The sequence below is a fragment of the Harpia harpyja genome, chromosome 8 (genome assembly GCF_026419915.1).
Source record: "Harpia harpyja isolate bHarHar1 chromosome 8, bHarHar1 primary haplotype, whole genome shotgun sequence".
NCBI classification, from domain to species: Eukaryota; Metazoa; Chordata; class Aves; order Accipitriformes; family Accipitridae; genus Harpia; species Harpia harpyja.
Window position 1 is genome coordinate 4,475,179 of NC_068947.1, and position 24,903 is coordinate 4,500,081.

General features: G+C 41.2%; 1 protein-coding gene across 1 annotated transcript in view; it reads left to right on the forward strand.

Moving 5' to 3' along the window:
* Nucleotides 1-550: 550 nt before the first annotated feature.
* IL1RAPL1 (interleukin 1 receptor accessory protein like 1) overlaps nt 551-24,903 on the forward strand; it is a 750,372-nt gene continuing 726,019 nt past the window's right edge. The window contains exon 1 of the mRNA XM_052794856.1: nt 551-751. The gene's annotated coding sequence lies outside the window, so the exon portion shown is untranslated. The remainder of the gene's footprint in view (nt 752-24,903) is intronic.

The following is a 24,903-nucleotide window of genomic DNA, read 5'->3' on the forward strand; positions in this document are numbered from 1 at the left end:
AGGAATCGTTTATGCACTGCAGTTTCTCTCTCCCTCTCTCCCTCTGCTCCTTAGGATATTTTGGGTGGATTGTGGTTATCCATCAAGACCTCCTCTTCTTTGCTGATCACTTGTCATTTTCACCGGGGATTAGTATCGTTCGGGGCAAGCGGACAACCGATTTTTTTTTTTTTTTTTCGCTGCTTCTTTTCCCTTTGGAGATTTTTTTTTTTTTCCCCCAACCGCCCCCCCCCCCTCCCTTTTTTTTTTTTTTTTTTCTTTTTTTTCTGTGGCGCGGCGGCGAGGGTGCTAGGACCCAACAAGCACCCTCCCCATCCCCGCACCAGAAACACCCCCCCCCCCCCACCGGACCGCCGCTCGCCGGATACTTCTCCGCGGCAGCCCGGAGCGAGCCGGCCCTCAGCGGCGGCGCGCTGGGCGGCCACCTTCCCCCCCCCCCCCCCCCCCCCCCCCGCCGCACCTGGATGGTACCTCCCGCCGGCGACGCGGGCACTTTGTGAACTAGGAAGGAAGGGGCGACTTGGGGGGGGCGGGGGGGGAGGGGGGTTGCCGCCGAAGTCTGTATGGAATTACCTGCGCCCGCGGCGGAGCTGGCAGCGGTGGATGGATGGGCGCCGCGTCCGCGGCACTGGCGGCCAGCTCAGCCCCAGGAGTAAACACGGGGCTTCTCCGGCCGAGTGCGCAGAGTGGTGACCGGCACTCGCCTCGCTGACGGATCGCACCGGAGGGATATTTCGGGAGACTCCTGTGGGTAAGGTCATTTTTGTACCAGGCGAAAGCCCGGCGTTGCTAAACTTGGTGGCGGGTGGTTGGAACGGGTTACTTTCGGGATTGCTGCATTACCCTGATGCGAGGGGCTCCAGCCCTTGTTGGCAGTTGAGTGGAATAACTGCAGTAGGTCTTCTGGGGAGTGCTTTTAGCCGTAAATAATAATAAAAAAATAATTAAAAATCTCCTCCTCCCCCTCTATTCTTGCACCCTCTGGATTTGGGGGAGTACTGTAAGAGCAAGGAGTCTTTCATTTTTCCTCTTCTTCTTTTATTTTTTTTCCCCCGGCTGTAATATTTTTGACTGGAAAGGGTATGCGATAGTAAAGCTCCCTGTGATGGAATCTCTTTAATAGGAGATCGGATCCCATCCGCTGGTTAAAACAAATGTTTCCAACTCTGTGCAGCAGTCTGCTGCATTTCATAGCTGCAATGGAGGCAGAGAAAGCCTGCTTTTCAACTTGTTAAACTTTAAGGTGGCTATCCTTATTGATTGTGGTACGGTGCTCTGGTGCTAAGGGGGTTAAATGCCACTGGTAATTTGGGATTACAACCGTTCCTGTAAACCCGGCAAGGAAATGATAAGCTGAGGGATGGCGAGGAAAAAAAAAATCCCATCTCGATAGCAGAGAAATACCATAAATGACACTAGCCTGAAAATCTCTCGTCCACCTGCTCTTATAAAATATTTTTTTCACCCAATAACTTACCTACCGAAACCTCAGACCACGTGTATGGGAGTTGAAGATTTGCAAACAGAGATGCTATCTTCGGTATTTCATACATATATGCATCTGGCTGAGGGACTGTGTGTGAATTAATTCCTCTGTTAGTTGTGGTGTGAAGCGAGACAGGGAGGAAAAGGAGAGAAAAGATCGTCTTCTTAAGAACAGAAGCGAGCAAGGGAAGCACTTCAGCCTTCAAAGATTTAAAGGGATCCAGGCAATGCACATTGCTGATCTTTCTCTGCAAAATCAACTCTGAGAGAGAGAACGGGGGAAGGTTGAGGGAATCAATAGTGATGACGTTGTGCAGTGCAATGCACTGCAATGCTAAAGTTATATAGTGTGTGCGAGAATATATACCCTTATGTACTGCTGGTGGGTTCATGCATAATGGATGGAAGAAGATATGCAGATCTGTCTGTAGGAAGATGGATGTATTTGTGCAAAGACGGCGATTATGTAACTTGATTACATCAGTGGCATCGGTCGCCGATAGTGGAATAATATGCTCATATAGCGTATCGATCACTTGGGTTAACTTTGTAGCGCTCCCGACCCGGGCAGAGGAGGGGAGATCCTCGCTCGGCTCCTGACGAGGGGTTTGCCTCTTGCAGGCTGCCTTTTGCATCAGCCTGGAGTTTCCCCGGGACAGGGAGTTCGCCAAGGAGGAGGCTGCCTTAGTCGCTAATTCCGCCACACCCGCGGAGAGAGGGCTCCAGAAAAGCCCCTGCAAGGGCTGCACAATGGTCCCATTGACCAGATCCGCCTGCCTGCTCCTCGGCAAGGTCACACGGCAACCTGGGACTCCGGAGCGTGGCAACAGCTGAGGCGAGGAGGAACAAACCCGAAATTAAAATTGATCCTCCTCCCCTCCTCGCCGTCGCCTTACCTCCGAAGACGTCGTTCTGCCCACCGACCCCTCTTCCAGTGCTCGAGGCAGAGCTGATGCCGGTTCGCCCCGAGTATTTGCGGCGCTTAACACGGCTAGCGTCGGCTCTCTCGGTGTGTGCGATGACTGCCTCGCAGCTTTAGCAGGATGCTGCTTCGGTTTTTTAAGAGTGCAAGCGTGACTGACTTTAGAAAAAAGTACTGTCAGATAGAACAGCCTAATCTACCTGTTACATTCGCAGGGAACCTAAAAGGTGGTCCCTTAACACATTTCAAGCATCCCAGAAGTGAGTAGGCGAAGAGCGAAGGTGTGACAGGAGTCCCCTCGGTTTAACTCAGGTGGACTTTGTTTAGCAAATTGTCCACAAAGATAGTAGTATCAGGATATACTTCACTTTAATATCCATTTTAGAATCGTACATCACTATTCCTATCTCTTTGGGAGGAAAGGGGTGTTGGGGGGGGTGTGTTGGGGGGGGGAAGAGTACTCCTTGAAGAGAGATAAGCTTGCAAAGGCACTGCTGAGGCCCCTTACCTCTAATGGATGCATTTTCTGAAGAATGTAAACCTGATGAAATCTTAACTCAGCTGAAATGAGTGATCTTATCATCATTGGCCTACGTCCTTCCCCACTTCACTCTGAATTCATTCTAGCAAAAATTTCACTAAAATACTTTTCAGTTAAGAAGAGGTGAGGGCAGAGTGGGTTTTACATCTCTCGATAAACATGATCTTCACATACCTACTAGATTTAATGCACTATCAAACTCACAGTAATTTTACCATGGAACCAGCCTGAAAAATCATTTTTTCCTCTGCTTCCCTGAAAACATCAGTATTTTAAAGTTGGTTCACCATTAGTTCATGACTATTTTCATATTTCTTGAGGATAACTCTGGGCAAGCACTAATAAATCCTGCTAATGTAGTTTAGAGTTTGACATTCATAGAGTATACTGAGTAAATTGGAAAAAAAGGATATGAAGTTAACTCTGTTTCCATCCTTCAGGGGTCAGAATAACACTATGGCAACTCCTATGCATTGCTACAGCTCTTAAAATTTTCAGAAATGTCCATGGCATACTCTGTTCCGCCACACATGATTACGGGCATGCTCTCTCCATTTAATTCCTTACGGGACTTCTTGTGACACACAGGCTACATACCTGTGCCACCCGTCTTAAAGGAAAGCACAGTTGTCTACAGAAAGTGTTATAAAACTGGTGCTGTAAAAGAGCAGGCATTGACAGGGTGGGAATATATCGCATGGTGCATGTAAACTGGCATGCAGCATGCAAGGATTTGCAAATGCAGGGTAATACGGAGCGGTAAGCAACCAAGTTTTATTTATAGATTAATTTCATTGTTGTAGTTAGCAATACCCATTCGGTAAAAATAGAGGGTTTCAGCTCCAATGTAATATCCGTTCAGTTTGCACCAAATATAGCTTCTTTGAGAGGAAACTTTCCTTGCTGAAGTAAAACTGTAAATCACTCGGACAAATGAAGAGAAAATGTGAAGAGAAATATTTACATAAAACATTCCCAGGCTCCAAATCTCAGACCACTGAAAGCAGTGAGAGTTTTACCACCCACTCCTCGCTAGCGCTGGAAAGCCGGCTTTTAAAGAAAACAGCAGTGCATGAAGAATAATCTCAGTGCCTCCCTCTGAAAGAGCAGGCTTCTGACTGTCGTCACTGAACACAGTAGACTTGTTTTACTGCTGATAGGAAAATTTGAAACATACGGGGCAGATCTTAATGAAGCTTTTTTACTATTCAGTGATATTCTTGTAATGTATTCAGAGTACTTTCTGTGGCTATTATGTCGAACCCGTGTATTGGGAAACAAAGGAAAAAATGGATAACCGACCGAGGTTTACATTCAGTGTATTTGCACTTGCAGAGAAGTGTTTGGTTATACTTCTATGTTTCATAACAGCTATGATCTTTAGTGGCTGGGAATCTTCTTATTTTTATAGTGCACGCTGCATGATAATATATGGCCATTGAAACATCCAAGCTCTGATTAATATGATTAAAAACTAGCAACTTATCTAGTGGTGCTCAAGTTGTAAAGTTTAATTATAGTGGCACCATTTGCACAGCTATAGATAAGGTTGTGTCAGCATTTCTATTATAAACCTCTATCTTGTTGCCATCCGTTGTGTCAGGGGTCCATGAAATAAGAAGAATTTACAGTAGAGACCATAACGGCTGTTTTGGATTACCGTCATGGCCTGTCAGGTCAGTAATCCATGTGTTTCTTTAAGTCTTGACATGTACATCTACAGCAGCACCAAGGCAGCCATTATGCTCTATCAGTTCAAGTGTATGCCTGTTTCATTTTAAAAGGTAATTAAATATGAGATGATGGACCACAGTGACTCAGGAGGGATCATTTAACCTGTCATTTTTCATGCACTTTCGTATTGTTTTCATATTCTTAAAACAAAACCAGATCAAATGCAACAACGAATTTTACTTGTGATAGCTAAAAATTAATGCACGTTTGGAAGAAAGCTCTTTTGGGGGGAGGGGAAGGGGGAAGAATGAAGATGAAAGGTTGTGGGGTTTTGGGGTTAATATTCAAGCTTTGCATGTTCCTCGAAGGTAGTCACATATGGAACTCCATCTATTGCAAAAGGGGAAAATCCTGTGTTATTCATCAAAGCTGTGTAAGACCAGGGCAAGGAAATCAGGTAGTGCTGGTTCTCTCTTTTAATGTTGGGTACTCTGTTTCTCTAGGTCTCACTGTACCTGTGTATTATAGGCACTCCTAGGTCATTTCATGGTGTTACACAGCACACTATTTATGCTTCAATAACTAGCTCCGAACAAATGAACCAAGGACATCAGTCTTACTGCTTTCTGTGCTTAGAAATTTCATAAGAACAGCACACAAACATACAATAGTCCTTCAATGGTCGTAGCACCAACTGCAGCAATTACCCACAAAGATTTTTTTGATTGGGGATGAAGAAGGAGAAAGGGAGAAAATGAAAACATTTAGATTTTTGCCAATGCAGTAGATATTATTTCCATTTTATTTTCAGTTGCGGGCATAATTTAGGAAATGCTCAGTGTAGCTTCTGAAAAGAAACACAGAAACCTAATTCATGCGTTGAGAAGGCCGATAAAATCTATACAAATCTATACAGTCAACAGGCAGACAAGGGGTACTACTACTTGGCGATAGGATGGCTAGTGGTGTCAGAAAGTTTTCTGTTCTCTGGTCCTTCACAGCTGTCCTCAATGAATAGTGCATTGTAAAAGAGGAAGAAGATGAAGACTAGCAGAATGGGTTAAAAAAGGGGGCAGAGAAGCGTATAAATATACAGACATTGGTGATGTAGCTCCTGTCTCTTCAGAGATGGGGTATACTTCTGTATTCCTTTCGTCTGTTCTTCACTAGTGAGACCCAGATGCTTTAAATTCTTAAACTCTTCAGTGCAAGGGCCATCACCTTTTCGTTTTCATGCGTGTTTCCAGTCGCACAATGAGACTGTGATCTCTCAGTTGAGGTAACTTGAGGTGCTTCTCTGTAAAATAATAAATTCGTGGCAGGGACATGAGAGAAAGAATGTTTCCTGTTGGCTATTTTAGAAAAGGCAGATATTTGACGCAAATCAAATTTTCCTCTGACAAAGCACAAACCATTGGAATTTCCAGCAAAAATCTCACAACGCTCTTACAAGACTGCCTCTTACAAAGCTAGTGCGACTGCCGCCTAAAACCTTGATATCTCAGTTTCACCTATTAAGTTCCACTTAATAATGTGTGCTCGGACTGTCAGTAGCAATTTCGGTAAACTCAATCCCAGCCAAAAGTTTAGACTGTTTCAAGGAAAATGAAGTCAAAGTAACGTGCATCATTATAATGCACAGGGAAAGGCTTCTGCTGGTGATGTTCGCGGTGAGTTTAACCAGCAGTGACCTGTCTGCGTTGCCAGACCAGTTGCCTCAGACTGAGAATTGCTGCGCCTGAACGGTGCGAGGGACCTGCACGTACATTCGTCCCTGCCTACATCTATTTGGCAGCGCATCTCTACTGGATTTGACTCTGAGCTCAGTGGATCGTATGCCTCAAGGGTAATTCCTACACCAAGAAGATCTGTCGGTATGATGGAAACCTTGGGATGGAGCCACAATGTCTGCAGAGGGACGTGTTTGGCCGGGATGCTTTTGTGTGGCACTGATCCCTGGCAACAGTTTTAGCCCTGTGTCTGTCAGGTTGCTGTTCAGTGCACAGAATTTCAGGATGGCAGCAGAGCACAGCTGTTACCGTATAGCACCTTGGCATTCCTGCATCCTTGACTTTTCTTCAATGCTTTCTGGCTGTCTCCTCCCAGATGAAAACTTTTTTTTTTTTCAGGATATCTTACCTTTGCTCATTTTAGAATAACGTAGCTGGAAATGCGTGGCACTTCCATTTCAGCAGGTTGTGTGTATGATGGAGATATGTGTGTATGTCTGCGTATCAATCTATCAGTAAGATCTGCATATTTATTATACATAGAGTTTATTTTATTCAACATCTCTTACGAAACAGAAAAGGCCTTTCTACTAGACATTTCTTTGGGGGTTCCCATAGCTGAAGTTGGTATGCTTACACGTATATACATACGTATATATGTATTTAGTTATGTACACACACACGTGCACAAATACATACGCCTGCGTATGCATATGCATGTATATGCATTTACTCAGATACATATGCATTTACTCACATACATCCACGTAGGAAGACTGAGAGCAAGCCATAAAGAGAAAGTAGTCTAGTTATTTCTTAGGCTAACTGTAGGAAACATAACACGATTCAAACATACCATGAGATGGTAGCTGTTTTTGAGGGTTGATTTAGAATTAATTTATTTTTTAATGATCTGTAAATGCAGCTTATTTGAAAACAACACAAATTTATTTTGGAATGCCCAAACTAAAACATACTTTGAAAGGACTATCAAATATCACCAGTCAGGGCTATATGGTATCATCTGTTATTTTAGAAATATACATGGTAACGCTTTGGAAGGTACAATCTAAGTGTTTCCTGTATACGTCTCCAACAGAACAACAGATACTAGCGAAAATCTCTTGGCCATTATTATGGAAAATTTCGATCAGTGTATTTGCTCAGTTCATAGCAGAAGAAAGCAAGCTCTATATATTATAAAAGGAATGCAAAACTTTGTTCAGTATTTCTTGTGTAACACTTGCTTTACCAGCTGTTGACTCTCATATTCAGTATGAATAATGTGTCTGCCTTTGGTCACTTCTTACTCAGAAAGCTATTAAGGAAGAAAGGACCAGAGAATGACAGCAAAAAGAAAAGACTTCCACATGAAAAGATTCTCATCTGAAGAAAGAGATGAAGGTTTTGTATTATTCAGAAAAAAGAGGAAGATTTGATATGGGAGAACAGGGGATGCAGTGGGGAATACTGATGGCTATTGACAGATACTTTGGGTTCTCATATATTGTTTTCCTGATGACCAGTAAAATGATATTGTGACAAATCTAAAATGAGTAGAGGAAAGCACTCTTTTACATAGTTCATTCAAATTCTTCTTCTCTTACTGGCAAGGACACAGTGAAGAAAAAGGTCTGGTAGAATAGAATAGCTTGAGTAAGTCCATGAATAAAAACAAAATGTTAAAATTTTACATTGTAATAGGTAGCTAGATAGGAAGATTATCAGCCTGTGTAACAGATAGATTAGAAGGCTATCACCTTGTGTACCCCAAGGACCACCTGCTAACTTCCAGTTATAGTGTAATCAATGGATGTGTGCGTCTGGGATTTCTAAAGTGTTAAAGGATGCTTCATCCAAAGGTTTTGCTACGAGCTTCCCTTGGAGGTCTGCTGTCTGACTAGATGGACTGTAAGTGTGTTCCTGTGAGCATAGTTCTTCACTACCTATTCGGTTTACAAATCCGGCAGTTGCGGCACAGCTTGAGAAAGACTTTATTAGTGCTGACTGGGCAACCTCATTTGTCTGTTTAAGTCCTCATTACTAAAGTCCTGATCCAAAACCCGCTGAAGGAAATGGAAAGATGCCCACTGCAGTCAGTAGGTTTTGGATCAATCTCCAGCTTTATCATCTAATTTCCTCGTTTTTGTTAGTTTCTGTGAAACTGCTTCTTATCTTTAGTAGGTTAACATTGATTAGAAAAAGAAAATCTTGTAAACTTTAATAGAATTCAATAAAGCTTCACTATGTTATTGACAACATAGTCCCATCACTTTTCCATCATTAAAAGATATGCAACCCTCATATTTTATTTCTTCGTAGAAAGGAATGTCTAGATTCTTGAAAGGTTGTTGGGCCATCGCTAGTCTCTGGTGCTTTCAATTGCTATGATGGGAAGATCATAAAGCCCTTTAAAAATAATCACTAAAAATATATGCGGTATTGTTGTACATCCTGAGCTAGTTCTTTCTAAAAATTCGGCAGGTTAATCAAATTACAGATATGTTTTACTCTTTAGTTAGATTAACATATCCACCTTCCTATTGCCTCTTTAGTGCTTTATAACGTATGTTCTATTAAAGGACAATCACATGGCTCAATGGACAGACACTGTACGTCTATTTATGGCTGTTCACTTACAAGGGACCTTCCTTAATTAGTGTTTTCTCTGGATTGTGTCTGTTTGTAGTAGCACTTAATGCTTAAGACTTCCATATTGGCTAATGTAATGTATGTCTTTTATTTCTTTGGCATCCTAAAATTAGTTTTGCAGGTTTGGAACAAAGATAATAGCAATAATTAGGTTAGGTAGCAAAGGAAGATGGGTTTCCTTGAAAGCTCCCAAAACTTGAGGCCCTCTCTGTCGTTACTGAAGGGAGATGTGCTTTCAGGGGCAACTGAGAGCCGGACGCTAGCTTTAGGATCTGTGGTGTCACTATCAACTTTTTTCCTGTCTGAATGTTCCTGGTAGGAACAAAGAAACAAGTCTTTGGCAATGAGTTTTGAGTACTTCAACACAAGACAAATAAAACTACGATTATAGATGAGTGACATGTAATTCCAGTTACTGCTTTACCATACTACTTTCCCAGGACTGTTGATGTTTAGTAAAATTAAATTGAAGGTGTTGGACCTCCAAGGCCTGAAATCAGTCCCTTTCACTCGTTCCAAATATTTCCTCTCTGTAAAACTTTACTAAATTTATCCATGCTTCAGTTTCCTGTCTCTAAACTCAGGAAGACAAAACCACCTCCTGCCTTCTTGTCTTTTTAAGTGTTTCATCTATTTATGATATAAACTCTCTGTTTAAGATTTCTGTTTTATTATATGTGGAGTAGGGTTAGAGGAAGAGTTCATGTCACTTCCTTCTCCCTACCTCAGTGAAAATTCAATTTTCTGCCAGCCCGTGAAAATCATGGCAAGTATTTGCTTTCCTCCAGAAAAAAGTAATTTCCATGTTGGTTAGAGGGTGAGGTTTTTTTCTTTTTTTTTTTTTTATTTAGTACTTAGATTTGGGAGAATTGAATCAAAAGATGACATTTTACACATAAAATTTTAATGAAAAAATTTATTTTCTGTAGAAAATTAATCAGGGAAGATAATTTCAGAGTACTTAATGCAAGTTCTTAGCAGAACAGGATTCTCAGCTAAGGTCTTCAGATGCTAAATAATACAAATATGAAAATAGTACTGTGAGTCATACTACTGGGGGCGGCTGGGTCAGCTGCCTGTTTCCTAAATATTAATCAGCCTTTTTAATTTAAGGTTACCGCACTATTCATCTTCTTTTTCCACGTTGCCTGAATTACTTGTATATAAAATATGGATGGGTATAAATCAAAGGTAGCTTGCGTTTTTCCTTTTTGCCAGGGTTCAGGTGTAACCACCCACCGAGTTAACAGAACAAAAATATTAATAGTAATAGGCCTTGCTGGTTTAGATGCTGAACTTTAATGCCATGTTTGCTCCTATTCATCAGATCTTAATCCAGCACCGGAGGAGTTGCTGACAAGGCTACCGTTGGTCTCGGTGTGTAGCGAATTAGATTTGGGAATGTTAAAACCTTAGCAGCAAGTTTCTCTTGCTTCACGCGGTGCATTTGCCTGTCAGTGCAGGACCATCACCAGCTGTACACGCAGGGGTACCGCCTTTGTGAAGAGCAGCTCTTCCGAAGGGGATGCCGAAGCAAGGCAGTTCCCGTTTCGCTGGGAGATAATCCCAGCGGCGAGGGGATTTTGGGTTTCATACACGAAACCTCTGCCCTTTGTTTCAAGTCTCGTTAACTAGAAAGGACAAGCTGTGCTCAGTGCCATCCTTTGGGCTAATTCCGGCCGACGGCTTTCGCCCGTGGCCGGACCACGGAGCTCAGCGGCGATGCCGGCGGCGTTTCCCCCGTCACGGTCGGACACAGGAATACAGCCGGCCGGCGGGCTCCGCGCCCGGCACGACCTCTCGCCCCATGCCTGGAGACTCATGGTCTCCGTAGCTTTGTTCAGTACGAGGCATTTTTGTCTGCTCCGAAGATCCTCGTGTTTGCTGATGGGGAATAATAGTCAGCAAAGCAAGGGTAAACCGATTTCACACAGAAACTCCTGTCAGAGCTCTGCGTTACATCAAGAATAAGCTTAGAGCAACTCCAGTGAAGCCGTTTCACTCGGCTTGCCAGACTGAGTCCAATATGGACCTTCGACATAGATATTATTGCATTAATTTTAATGAATAAAGAACACAGACACATTACTTATTTAATTAACATAGCAAACCCCATTGTCAGCAAGCAAAGAAGTTATATTGTACAGCCGCTCTAATGCAATCACAAGAGCATACTTTATGGCTGTGAGAATATAATTTTCTTGTTAAAACCCTTTGATGTTTCTTTAAATATATAAAACCACAGGAAACGTGTAAATAAGGCTTGCCAGCCATCTCAAATGCCTCATATCAAAATGAATCTTTTAGCTTTAATCTGTGTTTATTTTGACATCTTTCAAAGAATGCTGATGTATATATACATGCATATATATAAATATAAGCAGAGGTACACATGTGTATAGCTGTCTTTTATTATAAAATCAGAGGTGTTAATATTGAAGAATACAGCCATAATGTCAATTTTCATATGTTACCTTTACCATTACTTTTATCCTTGTATTTACACAGTTAAGGGCTGTTTAACCGCAAGAGTCTCCCTTTTCTTGCACTTCCCTGCCTGGTCTAACTCACTGTTAGACAGAAAATGCTCCTTTATTTTGTTCCGAGGGAATTCAAGAGCACTGAATTGGACATTGCAATACTTGGCCAAGACCCACTGCACAAAGTCTCGCCTGTATGTCTAGTTTAGACCTACATGTGTTTTTCCATCTGAGCTCCTTCATGCGTTACCACATGAGCTGGTTCAAAGTTTCTGAAAGTCAAGGAGTCAAGAGGCCACCAGTCAGCTGAATGACGGTATCTTGACATGTGCAAGACAGGCTACTGGCTCTGTGTTAGTCCTGAATCCATAACTCAGAGGGAGTCGGTGTTTCGTAAAATAGGGGAAGCTGTGGGCAGTATATCTCATAGATTGGCAGGAGCTGCTTGCTGCGTAGATGGGTTTAGATTACAGTAGGAGTCGAGATTTTAACACGTATTTTGGTGTGCTTAATCCCACACTGACACAGACTGTGAAAACCATTGCTTGAAAGCAACGTATATAGTCAGACTGTGGTTTACCTAATAATAAAACCTGAAAGTGAAAATGGAAATGTAAATATAATGTAGTCCAAAGTGTATCAGGCTGTATCAGTGCCACCTGAAACACGGAAATAAGTAAATTTCTTGTTTGTTTGGCAGGAACTGTAGTTCTACAGTCCTTGCTTTTATTATTATTTTTGGTTCTGTGATTTTAACCCTGCAGAGTGCTCTCAAATAAGCTTTTAACCTTATGCTTTATTGTGATGAATGAGGATGACTGAATTTGCAACTAGAGACAGTTTCCTATAGCATTATCTTGTAATTTTTTGACCAAAATTGGCACGGTATTCGTAGCTTGAAAAGGAAGGGTTTTTTTCTTTTTTCTTCTTTTATTGAAAATGTATAGTCTAAAGGTTATTGCAGGATAGAGGAAAAATAGTAGAGTAAGACCATGTTCAAACACCACCGCTTTTTTTACACCCAGAAACTTTTGATTTTGTTTTAAGGATTATCTATTAAGACTTGAAAAAAGCCACACAAAAAACGCCTGAAGAGGAGAGGGGCACACCAGAAAAGAGACAACATTTTGTAACTAGATTGGAAATTAAATTTAGATACACATTTCTTTAAATCTATAACTTTTTTTAAAGTGCAAATTGTCTTTCTGCTTATCTTAGAGGGCAGACTGTCCCTCTTACTATTAAAGATTATTTTTAAAATAGCTTCAGTATGACGAGGACCAATTTTTACTCAGTCCTTATCAAGGAATAAAATTAAACAAAACATGCTGTCCAGCACCATTCACTCTCCTTTAGACGGTCAGAAAGAGTTAAAATACAGAAGGGAGCACCATCACTGATTTTAGTATCAAAATAGTATATACTTCTTTGGGGTTCCATAAAATTTAGTTTACGGAACTTAAGCAAAAGTTTTATAGCACACAGAGTTGTTGGTGTTTGACATATGGATTTCAGCAGGAGGTTGTGTTTTGCTGATGTCTGGAAGTCTAGCCCACTTTTACTGTTACATGATGCGCATAGTGCATAGCTTTTAAGGTGACCACAATCTATAATACATGCACGAAACAAGAACTATTTTATCAGTTTCTATGAGCAAATGGGGATTTCACTTTCTCCGGCTGGCCACACCTCTTTTTTAGCGAACACTAAAGTTTACTTGAAAACAAAGCCATACGGATAAATATCCTTAAGTGGTCCTATGTCTTATGTGCTGTGATATACAAATACATTAATTATGTGGAATTTATTTAACTTTATCAGTTGAGACATTCTGGCTGTCACCAGTCACTGACAGTGATTGCGACTCCCTTCTGCACCCATCACTTACGTTATACGACAATACTGTATTTATGCAGTACGTCGTTGCTGAGATTTCATAACCCAGATGGAAAATTAGCTGTCTACCTGCCAATTAACATAACAGGAGCTCCACAATTAGATCGTGTGCCTGGCTTTGACAAAGTTCAACCTTTTTCTAGAGGCAAATTGTGGACTGGCTGCCGGGGCGCCCATCCCTGCCTCCTAGGCCAACGTCAAGCCTTGGCTTAACATCAGCTCCCAAGCGAAGGAGGGGGCTTGGCCGGGGGAGGTGGGGGGGCTGTCCCTCCACCGCAGGTCTTTGGGGCCGGCCGGCCAGGCGCCGAGAAGAGGGACGGCGTGCTCCAGGCCGTGACGGCCAGGTGGTGGAGAGCAGTTCAGAGCCACGTGGCCCGGTGCCCATCCGCTCTCAAGGAAGTTGGCCAGGACCACGGGATTTATCATTTGGCCTTGGGTCTCTTCTCAGCCACCTGTGATGGTCCCAACACTTAGTTATTGCTATTACTGTTGTTGTTTTCTGTAGGTTTTGGAAGTATTTTTAGTTTCGATTGTGTGAAGTGCAGCCCCCCCTCAACATGAGACCTCTTCCACACACAAAACTGGTGGTAGATGTTGCGTGTCCTAGACTACGTGCAGGGATAAGCTTAGGGGTGGGATGGTATCGGGGGACAGTTCAATACAGACTGAACCAAGCCCATCACCTTGACGTTCGAGGCGGTCCTTGGAGTCGGCTGTCTTCCCTCACCTGTTGACTCCAAAGAGACACCAGCCACGACCTGACTTTAGGCAGCGTGGATGGGCTGGGAACGGCGTGAGAGAGTTTACTCAAGGACCGCGTTACTCGGCGGTGCAGGCGTATTGCCTGACTTCAGTTCCCGCGAGCAGAACGGGGCGATAGCACTTCTCCCTGGCTCACTGAGGGAATAGTGAGCCGTTAGAGACGGTGAGATGTTAAGATATGGTAAGATACAGTGTTTTGCGGTGTGAGGAGAGTACAGAAGGTAGACTCCTGTCTGAGAAGACGGATGGGTTTCCTTCAGGAAAGCATGAATGCATGCTGTATGCTTCCTCTGAAATGCAAGCTAATAATCACAGGCTCTGTGGTTGTTTTGGGGGATTTTGTTATGCAGATGGTACTTCCTAATTATTACATTGTAAAACTCATGCACACGTGAAAGGGAAGAGTGAAATAAAGAGGGGTAATCTAACTAAATATGAAGAGCATATTTATAAACAGGTATTTTTTTCCCGAGAATAAATTCGCTCACTCTTAGCCTTACACTTTGGAGCGCTGTCTGGCTGTATCAGTGTTTATAAGATGCCTGTTCCTCTTTTTTTATTGCCCTTTGAAAAGCCTCAGAAACCCGTTTCCCATCACTAACGCTGTTGAGACAGGTCAGTGCAGAGCTGTGCACCTTTCCCCCAGCCTCTTTCATCCCCGTCGGGATGGGCAGTTGTGCGCCTGCTGCTCTCCGAACCAGGACTGGGAAGGCAAACTGGTCCCCAGTGCAGGTCCCATTTGGGGTATCGCTCTGTAACACAGCTGCTCTTCGGAAGCGAGCTACAAAGCTTCTTGGTCTTGTACACTCCTTTCCACAAATTGTCCTGCCAAAAAAGGGCTGGTGAAACAAAGGTTTGGTAAAACAATTCCATTGAAAAACAGAATTTGACACAGCCATGATCCCCATCTGTAGGAGAGCTGAAATGCACTCGGTACTCCAGCAGATCGTGTTTGCTCAGCAGATTTTAATTAAGGGTGTTATTGCTTTTAAAGGCCAAGCTGGACTTTTTCCACAGCATATTTTTTTCCTTCCTCTCCTTACGTAACTCCATACAATGACTTTATACAGACAAACTGTGCATCTGCCTATATCCTTAGAAAGCTTTTATGATTAAGTTGTGGAAAAAATTCTTTTACCTTGCCCTGTCTGAATTGGCAATAGTGTCTGCTGGTGGAGGAGGCAGGCATCGTGGTTAGCGTTTGGATGGGAATAGGGATTTTAGTGCTGGTGGAGGAATTGTTACTATTTCTTCCTATTACAAGATTGCCCATAATCGCCCAGTATCCATTTCCCTCCGCGTTGTGCATGCTCAGAACCCATACCATGCAGCTTACAAGAGATAGAAATTGGATAGGGGCAGCTGGGGAGCACAAGGTAATAACAAAACCATATTGGCAACACTATTGACAGTAGCCGTCAGCTACCACTGCCTTCTCAATTTTTCGTAGGCATCGCAGTAGAGAAGGGATTTGAAGGAACAGAGGTTGGAGTTCACCGTCTTTTTAGTCTGCTTAAATGATTGAGGAAGGCTATAAAAAGCCACCTCAGGCTTAATTTTGTAGCAGCCAATTCTCACAAAGGGTGAGGTCTGTCTGGAGGAAGAGCACAAAGCTTCTACGATGCCAGACCACCTGCACATGTCGCCTAAGAAAAAACAATCAATAGCCCAGTTTTCATTGGGCTATCAAAACAATTAACTTGCTCATAATCGTGTTGATTCTGTAAGGTGATTTTACCTACGGAAGAAGAAATTTCTGCACAAATTCCCGTGAGCCTTTCAGAACTCTCTGGCATAAATCTTTCCCCGTCAGTGAAATCACAACATTTTAAGTTTAGAAAACAGAAAACTAGACTATCACTGAGGGGAGGTAAGCCTAATTTCATATTACACAGTATTCAGAGTAGTTAAGTAAAATATTTGGGCTCTTAGTTTGAATATAGACTTTTGACCTCTTATTAATAAGCAAGTTTTAATCTATTTGAATTTGAAGGATATTTAATTTTTAATGCAGACTTTGTGTCAGTTTACTTTCTTAATAATCAGAAGGTCACATGGTACCAAATGAAACACCTTATGACAATCTAAATTGAGTATATCATCATTACTACCTTTATCAGTCAGAAAGAATTAATTGAATTGTGAGTATTGCTCATAGACCATGATGTCTGCTTCTGAAAAATGCATTGACCTATTAATTGTCCTCCAGTAGCCATCCCCAGACTAGACAGAAGTTACTGAAAGAAATTTGTAGAAAGATGTCTTCTGAATGATGGGTGTTTGCACAGTAAAGCAGAGTAAGAAGGCAGCTATTCAAAGCCCCTTTGTAAAGTTTTTTTGTTAGATCTTTAAAAAAAAAATAGTTTTCTATTTCTAGTATGAATTAACATAATTCACATATGAGATATATTTAATTTTTCTTTTCTGTCTAGCTGTTTCCATGTAAGACAGGACACTGATGAACATGTGCTAACCACCACATGAATTTGTAGATACATGTTCCTGGCGCCACATTAATTTTTACCCTAATACAGTAAAATTGTTCAGCAGATGAATGATTCCTGGAACAAGTTATCTTTGTGTTTATTTTTTAAGGTCTATTTTACAGTGATACATAAACTTTAATTGTGAATTATTTTGTAAACCCTATTATTTGCTAGTCAGGATATACTCCAGTTCTCAATATATGTACCCATCCTTAGGAACAGAGTAAAGGGCCTTATTGTTATGCAGTCCCTAGTCCTTCTTAAAACAGCTTGCTTTTGGGTTTGTCCTACTCTGGTTTCTGCTTTCAAGGCCAAAATAATTGCTGGACAGCTCAGATTTAGCGCCCTTTAATTGACATGGCTTTTCTTCTGACTCATGTCTATTCCCTAATGGTATACAGAAAGCAGTCATAACTTCTCTGATATTTATCACAATAAACAAGCTAAAATTTTCTGTTTGAGTTAGACTTCTATGCCCCTTATGTCCTTCAGCAGCCGTCTTTGCACTTGTGATCTGGGTTCATCTTTTGGAGAACACTGGCCAGAAGCCTCTGCATTATACCAGACTAGGTCTCGCTACTGCCATACGCAGTAGCTCTCCGACATACCTGTCTAAAAATACGGATGCTAAATTTGCAGCTATTCAGTGATATGTCATTCTGATTTGTCATTTAGAAGATTGTACTTATCCCATGCGGTTTTTCTAACACCCGGCGTGTAGTGGCGTTCTGCTTTACTGGGAGTCTGTGGCTGCCCCAGCCGATCTGTAACGCTTTACCACTCTTACTTAAGTATGTATTTAATGCTGAGAATCTGCCTAGAACCTGAACAGTCGCCGAAAGTATTGCGCGCTCTGCTCTTGTAAGCATTCTTAACAGCGGTCTTTCTTCTGGCAATGTGGGAAATGGCATTCGGTGTTCATAGCTTAAGCCTGCTTAAAAATTCATCCTGGTACCAGAAGGATTGCCTATTTCAGTGCTATTTCGTAGGTATATTATACAGGATATCGTGGTAGCTACTGATATATAGGTCTGTAAGACTGAGCAGGTCAGTTTTACTCACGGAGGGTGAGCACATTCACTGAATCACCAGAAATAGTGATATGCGTGAGGCAGAGACCTCGCAGAATATGTCTTATCTTACCATAACAAGACACTGTATTTCTCATTGGTTCCTATAGTTATCAGATACTATTTAAAAATCCCCTCCTCTCAGCTGTAAAACCATGCCAGCAAATCTGGCATTCCAATGCAAGTCACAAATGCAGCTAAGAAAAATTGTGGTTTTTTTTTTATTTCAGACTTAGAGAAACTTCACATGGCATATGTTTAGGACAGGCAATACTCAGATACCTCATTATTAAAAAGTCAAGAAATAGAAGAATAATGCACCTGGCATAGGAAGAGTATGAGCTTCCAAAAGAAGGGATTCTAGGAAAGTCATGTGATGGTAAAGTGTAATATCAGCGTGATTTTAAGTATAAAAACCAGGTTTTGGCTAAGTTTAGCTAGGAGTAATGTAAATTAGCTTTAATAGAGTATTTGTGGCAAACACTGTGTTTGGTATCCTAAATATTTCATTAGCGGTTCCTCAGCCCCATGGCCTCGTCGTGTACCAAATTTCGTTATAAAACTCTCCATCTTACATACAATTAAGCTTTACTGAGGATGTAAAATTACAGTATAGCCAATGTGAGTTATGATCATCAATGACAGTGACATCTGTCAGACACAAAATAAAACTACTTTAGGAACCCCCAGCCTTGATTGTATCATCTCAGATTTGCATAACCAGTATTAAAAAATGCAGTTACATTAGGCACTTAGTGTTTCAGAATGGCTTTTAAGTATAGCAGTAAGACGGGGAGGGTGTATCAGATAATTTTAAATTGTAGGATTAAGATGCCAGAAACCCATCTGGAGAAGTGGCCGCGCCTGTACTGCTGAATGAAACAGAGCCGTGGACCATTCCCTGGCCCTGAGGCCCCAAGTGACGAGGCCAGGCTGTATTTCTGCTCTGTAATTTATGGCTCAAAGGGGTAATCCTCTTGCCTAAGACACCGTTATTGGGTTTTGTGAGAGGGTTTTTGGGTTGGGTTTTTTTTTCGCTTGAGATGTTGGACGTGATGGCAGCCTGCCAGCCTGGCGTTTCCATAGCATAAATGGAAGAATTGTGTTGCCTAACGGGATGCCCGCACGTCGGGGCAGGGACCCGCGGTTCCCCCACCCCAAAGCCACACCAGGGAAGCGGTGGGGACGGCTGCACGTCCAGCGCTTGAGCTTTTTTCCTGGCTTTATTTCGTTTAGCGCAGGTGCAGCCAGGGAGTCTAGCTGGCTGCGAAGACACAACACGTGGTTGGTTTAAAAAAGACTACAGAGCACCAACCCCACACCACTTACATGTCACGAGCTCCAAGCTAATAACTCCCAACATCCTATAATTAATTAGAATAAAAAAAAAGCCCCAGAAATTACAGTGTGCCGCAGAAGGAGAGCAGGAGAAATCAAGGGCATTAGCGATGTCCTAATATATATATATGGTGCAGCGATGAGAATAGTGACGTAACATTCTTTATTAAGGTAAATGAGGAAGTTTTAAGGAAGAAATTACTAAAGATATAATATAGGAACAAGTCCCATGTTGCATAAAAATGGTATCATTTTTCTTCGTTAATGTGTAAGATGGGAAAGGGCAGATAGGAAAAAGCAATCCAGAAACAATATGTTCTTACCTACAGCAGACAGCGGAGAGCCAAATGAGACACATCTAGACGGGAAGCACCTTCACAGGCCCTTCTGTCTCACGACCGGACACACAGCAAAAATTGCTTTTCTTACTAATCTCGGGTATATTTAAGCAGCTAGGCAAAGGTGTATTCATCCTGGCACAGGATGTAATAATTGCCCAAGGAAGCAGCGGGGGGAAGAAGGATTGCTTTAAGGCTGCTCCTGCAGAAGTGTGGAGGAGCTAGCCAGGGGAGAAATAGTATTTCCACGAGGAGAAGGGCAGTAATTTTTCAGGCTTATGTCTTCTCCCCCTCCCCTTAGGTAAAACTGTTTTGTCACTTGCTAGTAGTAATAGAGCCATGCCAGATGAATCTCCCCAGACACCACCTGAAGAAAAATGACAGGAAAAAAATAGAGATATGTTTGTTAGATACTGTTTTCGTTTGATTTTACTTTCCCCTGCAGAAATTAATATTGTGCATTTAGTCAAGTTAATAAATGCCAGGTGATCGTATTCATGGCATTTACACATCATTTTGAATATTTTCAAGGTAAACAACATGCACATTTCCATATCACTAGAGGAAACAAACTACACGGAGAACACAGGAAATGAGTATGTTTCCCCAAGTAGTAATTTCACAATATTTCTTCTCCAGTTTGCAAAGGTGAGAGAGGATTTATGTTGTTCAATGAAGTAAAGTTTAAACCACTCTTGGATACAAGAAAAAGTGAATTGTTATATTGTAGATGAAGTACGGTTTCCTCAACATGAGATTCTAAAGAGAATTAGTGCACTTCTCACTCAGAGATAATTTCTTCAAAATTCATAAGAACAAAGAACAGAGGGCACCAAAGAACAACTAAGAAAAAAAGCCAACAACAAACAACCCTGCCCGTTCTTGTACTGGGTCAGAGCGAATGTTGCTGTGGGCTGAATGGTAATTAAGCTGACTGTCACAAAAAAGTTCTCAATTACAATGGGCTCGATCTACCTTAGCACTTGGGTTTGAAGCAGTAGCACAGTCTCGAAACAAATCCCTTGGCCGTTCGCACTTCCCGCACGTCGGTTCAGTTTCCGAGGCAGCTTTTGGAGCGGACGAAGCGGGTTGCCTTGGGGGACGGAGCACCGCTGGCAGCTCCCTCCACCTCCGCACCTCGGATCGAAACCCCTGACCGAACCTCCGAACAGCCCCGAGCTGGTTTCAAGGACCAGATTAAATCTATTCTGAAATGCAATATCTACGGCACAGTGTAGAAATTGGGGCTTCCATGCCGCGGGGTTTGTTCCAATTATTGTTTCACTCTGATTGCAATGCATTAGCTGATAATACGGGAGTAGGTTTTTTTGTGAAAAGGTGAAAAGCCCAATGATATGAAACCAGAAGAAGCGAAAAGGCGGCAGTTTATGAGGATAGTGGTAAATGCATGAAGGGTATCATATGTGGGCTGGTAAAATAAAGTGAATGAGTTGAATGAAGAAGCCCCTTTACCTTTATGGAAGAAATTAGCTTCCTAGTAAAAAATGAAAATGAGTAATAATTAGTAAGTGCTTTTACCATTCACATAATCCTGTAAAACCATCTGTCAGCAAATTAAATAAAAATTTAACAAAGTACCGCCACGTGGGCTAGGCTTTTTAAAGTGCTCAGCCTGAAGTTTGTTTCTAGAGCTGCCATTGCTCCTGTTAAAACAGGAGCATCAACTGTGTGCATGCGTGTTCCAGCCTCCCCCTCCTGCCCTCCTAGGTTAAAGGAGGTTTCCACTTCTTCAGCTAGTTTGTAAATCTGACAACCAAACTTTTTAAAGCAGAAACGGGTTACTGAATCTGACCCAGTTTTGCAAATAGTTTTAAAACTGCTGAAATCACACTTTGGCACAAGAAGAAAAGGAAAGAAAGACAGAAATTTAAAAAAATGGAAGAGGAGATTTACACATTTCATAGCACTGTTTTGTCAGGTTTCATAAGAAATTCATTATATCATATGGCCCTTTAATCCATAACAGGATTAAAAATAATTATTTTCCCATTTTCTGCTTTCCTCTGAGGCTGGCTCAGTACATATCCCTTTGTTTGTGTAGTCTTGCATTATTTAGTAAAATCCTCAGATATTGAACAGCTGTTGGCTGGTTTTGACCTGCAACATTAGAATAACAGCACTACAAAGACAACAGATTTTGGCAGCTGTAAACTGTGTACAGCTGAACTATGATATTTGCAATTAATATGTTACTTGCAAAATTACATCTGTTTGTTTTCATTTCTGACTGTTTTTCTAGTAGCACCACTTACTAGAATCTACAAAGACCTAAGAAATTTTGGAGATGCGTATGCAGTTATATAATGAGGTTGCATTTATTTGCATTATTTGTTTCATATCCAAATTTAAATTTGGAGTCCTAAATTGGTCAGTAGATTAGGTCCACCTGAATTTAAGAATTAGTCAATAGTCGGTGCTGTCTTAGTAGCGAATGATGTCTTAATAGTAAAAATACAAAGCATGTATTAAATTTTAACTTTTCTCCCGTAAAGACACATCACATAAATGCTTTTTTCAAATGGCAGTTGTCCCTGTTTTTTTAATTGCAGTAATTGCTTTATTGAATATCATAAGCTGAGTCCAGATGCAGTTCCGTTAATTTAATGGTATTTTATGCGTAAGAATTTATTGACACAAATTCTGTTCGCTACTTAACTCTAAAATGCCATTTGTCTTAATAAGGTTAGTTGACGGTCATTCCTTTACTGAAGGGAAGCTGGGGGAGGAGATGTTAGAGTAGAAACTGGAAGACGGCGACTTGAGGAGACTTCGCCAGCTGCATAGACAAACAAGGCTTACTTTATTATTGCCTTAATAAAAGCTATTGAGCCCTGAGTACATAGTAGTTTCTTGGCACCTCGTACCCTGTGCGCATGGAACATCCGATTCTCCCGCTAAGTGGTCTGTTCAGTTACACTTGATTTCTCCGGCCCATTTTTCGTTGCTTTCCAGCCATGCTGTAGTCTCACTAAACACATTCCTAAGCGACTACTATAAAACTCTTCCAAAAAAGAAAAATATCCAGAAGGTGGGTCCCGCTCCTGCCCAGTACTGAGCAGCCTGAATTCCCGTGCAGCCCAGTAGGAAAGGGGTGTACCCAGCACATCGCTGGAATGGGCAGGAGCTTGTCTGAGCAGACCTGGGTTTAGCCCTGCACACCTACTGCCTCTTGCTGGGAATCAAATCTGCATGCACGTGGCATAGCTCAAGGAGCTAAAAAATCTGGAAGACTGATGCTCTGTGTATTTCTTTTTGTTTGGTTTCTAAAGAAGATTTTGCATTAGCTAAACTGAATTTACGTTGGCCAAAAATAAGTAACTTTACCTGGATCGTAAGCTCTTGAGCCTTTTTGTACTATCTTGGTATGTTGTTCAGTACTCTCTGGGTCTTGGGATCTCCAGTATGATACATTTCCAACTAGGAAACTTAACCGTGACAACCATTTTAATGAGTTAAAGAATCCTAATTCATGGTAACAAAAAAAAAAAAGTATTTTTTTAAAGAGTTTTTTAGACAAAAGTAAGGAAAAAAATTGAACTATGTGAAATTCATGTAGTGCAAAAGTGAAAACTTATTCAAGTATTACACAAAATATTCAAAATAGTTCTCATGAATAGTTTTTCGTCTAGTTCACAAATGAAAAATATAGAACCTGTGCTTACCTATTTAATAGCCATTCAGAAAAAGCAATGCTGTACTTGATCAATATTCTTGAAGAAGGGTGCTGAATATTCATTATGCTTGAAAATGACCGATCTAGAAAGAGGGGATGAATAGGCCGCAGTCCTGAAACAAAAGATAATACTGTATGTAGCAGCCTGAATTTAGCCAGCATGTCTTGGTTAACTCTTTTTGATTTTTAACTGTAACTGAGGTTGGTTGTAACTGTTGAATAGAACAAGGGATTTTGTTCTTGTTCTTATATGTGAAAGAGTGATTCTACAGGTTGCCAAGTGCTCTAGCTTTCACGCAACAAAGCACATGCTCAAGTCATTAATGGCTTCACTCAAGCCTTCAGGCGTTCTTTGTGGTTGGAGTTAAGCAGACAAGAATTTTGCTGGATGGAGATATGAATAAAGTTCTCAAATCATAATTCTAACATATTTCTTCGTATAGTTAGTATACTAGAATAAGCTTGTTTTATTTACTTTACTGCCTTAGGATGAGCCATTTGACAGAATCACTTTAGCTTCTTTGACTTTCATTAGTCAAGGATGGGGATATGCTTGGTGGTTCCCTGTCACTATCACAAAACAGAGCAGGTGACTTTCAATATCTGATCCTGAAGAACATTTCTTTTTTTGCTGTATTCAGATTAGAAATACCTTGTAAAAGACTTTCTCAAGTAGTTCTTAGATTTTATATAGAAGATGCATTTTACGTTGAAGATGGTCTGTTTATGCTCTCAAAAACTAGTCTTTTGCTGAAAATGTATCAATTTATATTATTTTACAAGTGTTATTGTTCTTTGTATGGAAAACGGACAATGAAAATGCATTGATGAAACGTGCAAAAATTAATGGAGACTTATGTTTTGCAGAACTACAGAGTTTACCTTAAATTTTGTTGCCAGACCTCAAAAGGTGACAATTTTGCTGATTTAATCTGCTGTGATTTTTTTTTCAGTGCATTGAAATATCTCCTATAAAGTAACATCACTGAGAAAGATAATATAATTCAACTTAAAATGAACTAAGATTGAAAGTAAGCTTTGAATAGTAGACGCAAACAAAAAAAATATTAAGACGTTTTTGCAATGGGAAGAGTATGAATTTCAAGATTTACTGTTGGAAAATGGAGTAAATGAATGCTTTTGTGGCTGATGGGTTCACAGGCCACAGTTTCACATATTTGTCTTGATACTTTTTTCAATCTGCATTTGATTATGATAATCTTTTAAGGCTGAATTTTTTTTTAACCTTGGCTTTTGCTTAATTTCATTGGACACTGAGGTGGTTGAGGTGGTAAAGAAACAGAACAGCTAATATTAAAGCACAATCCATAGTGTTGTAATGGTACGCGAAATGGTAATGTGAGATTATACCCTTTATGGCACAATCCGATCTCCCTTCACGCAAACTGCAGCTGAAGTATTTCAGATGGGAAAGAGGGCCTGGGCTCACTTCTTGTGCTCATTTATGGTGTCTGAGCGTATCACACTCTTTTGCACAGTAGTGAAGGGCAATGCTTATTAGGAACTAGCAAACCTAATCAGTTTTACTTCATTTGAAAGTTTCACAATTGTGTATAACCCATGTTACATTTACAGATAAGGCAAATGACTTTATTTTGCCTCTGGCCTCTTAAGAAGGTCTCCTTTGATCTATGACCTGAGCAGGGTACCCTTATTTAAATAGCACTGAAACTTTTATTTTTATTTACTTACTATCGTAGAAAGTTTCTTTTCACTTGCATAGCCTGTTATTAAAATCTTTAAGGACACTCGCAATTAGTTCTTCATGCTGGTTTTAGCATCTCTACACTACAACACAATTTGCCACACATGTA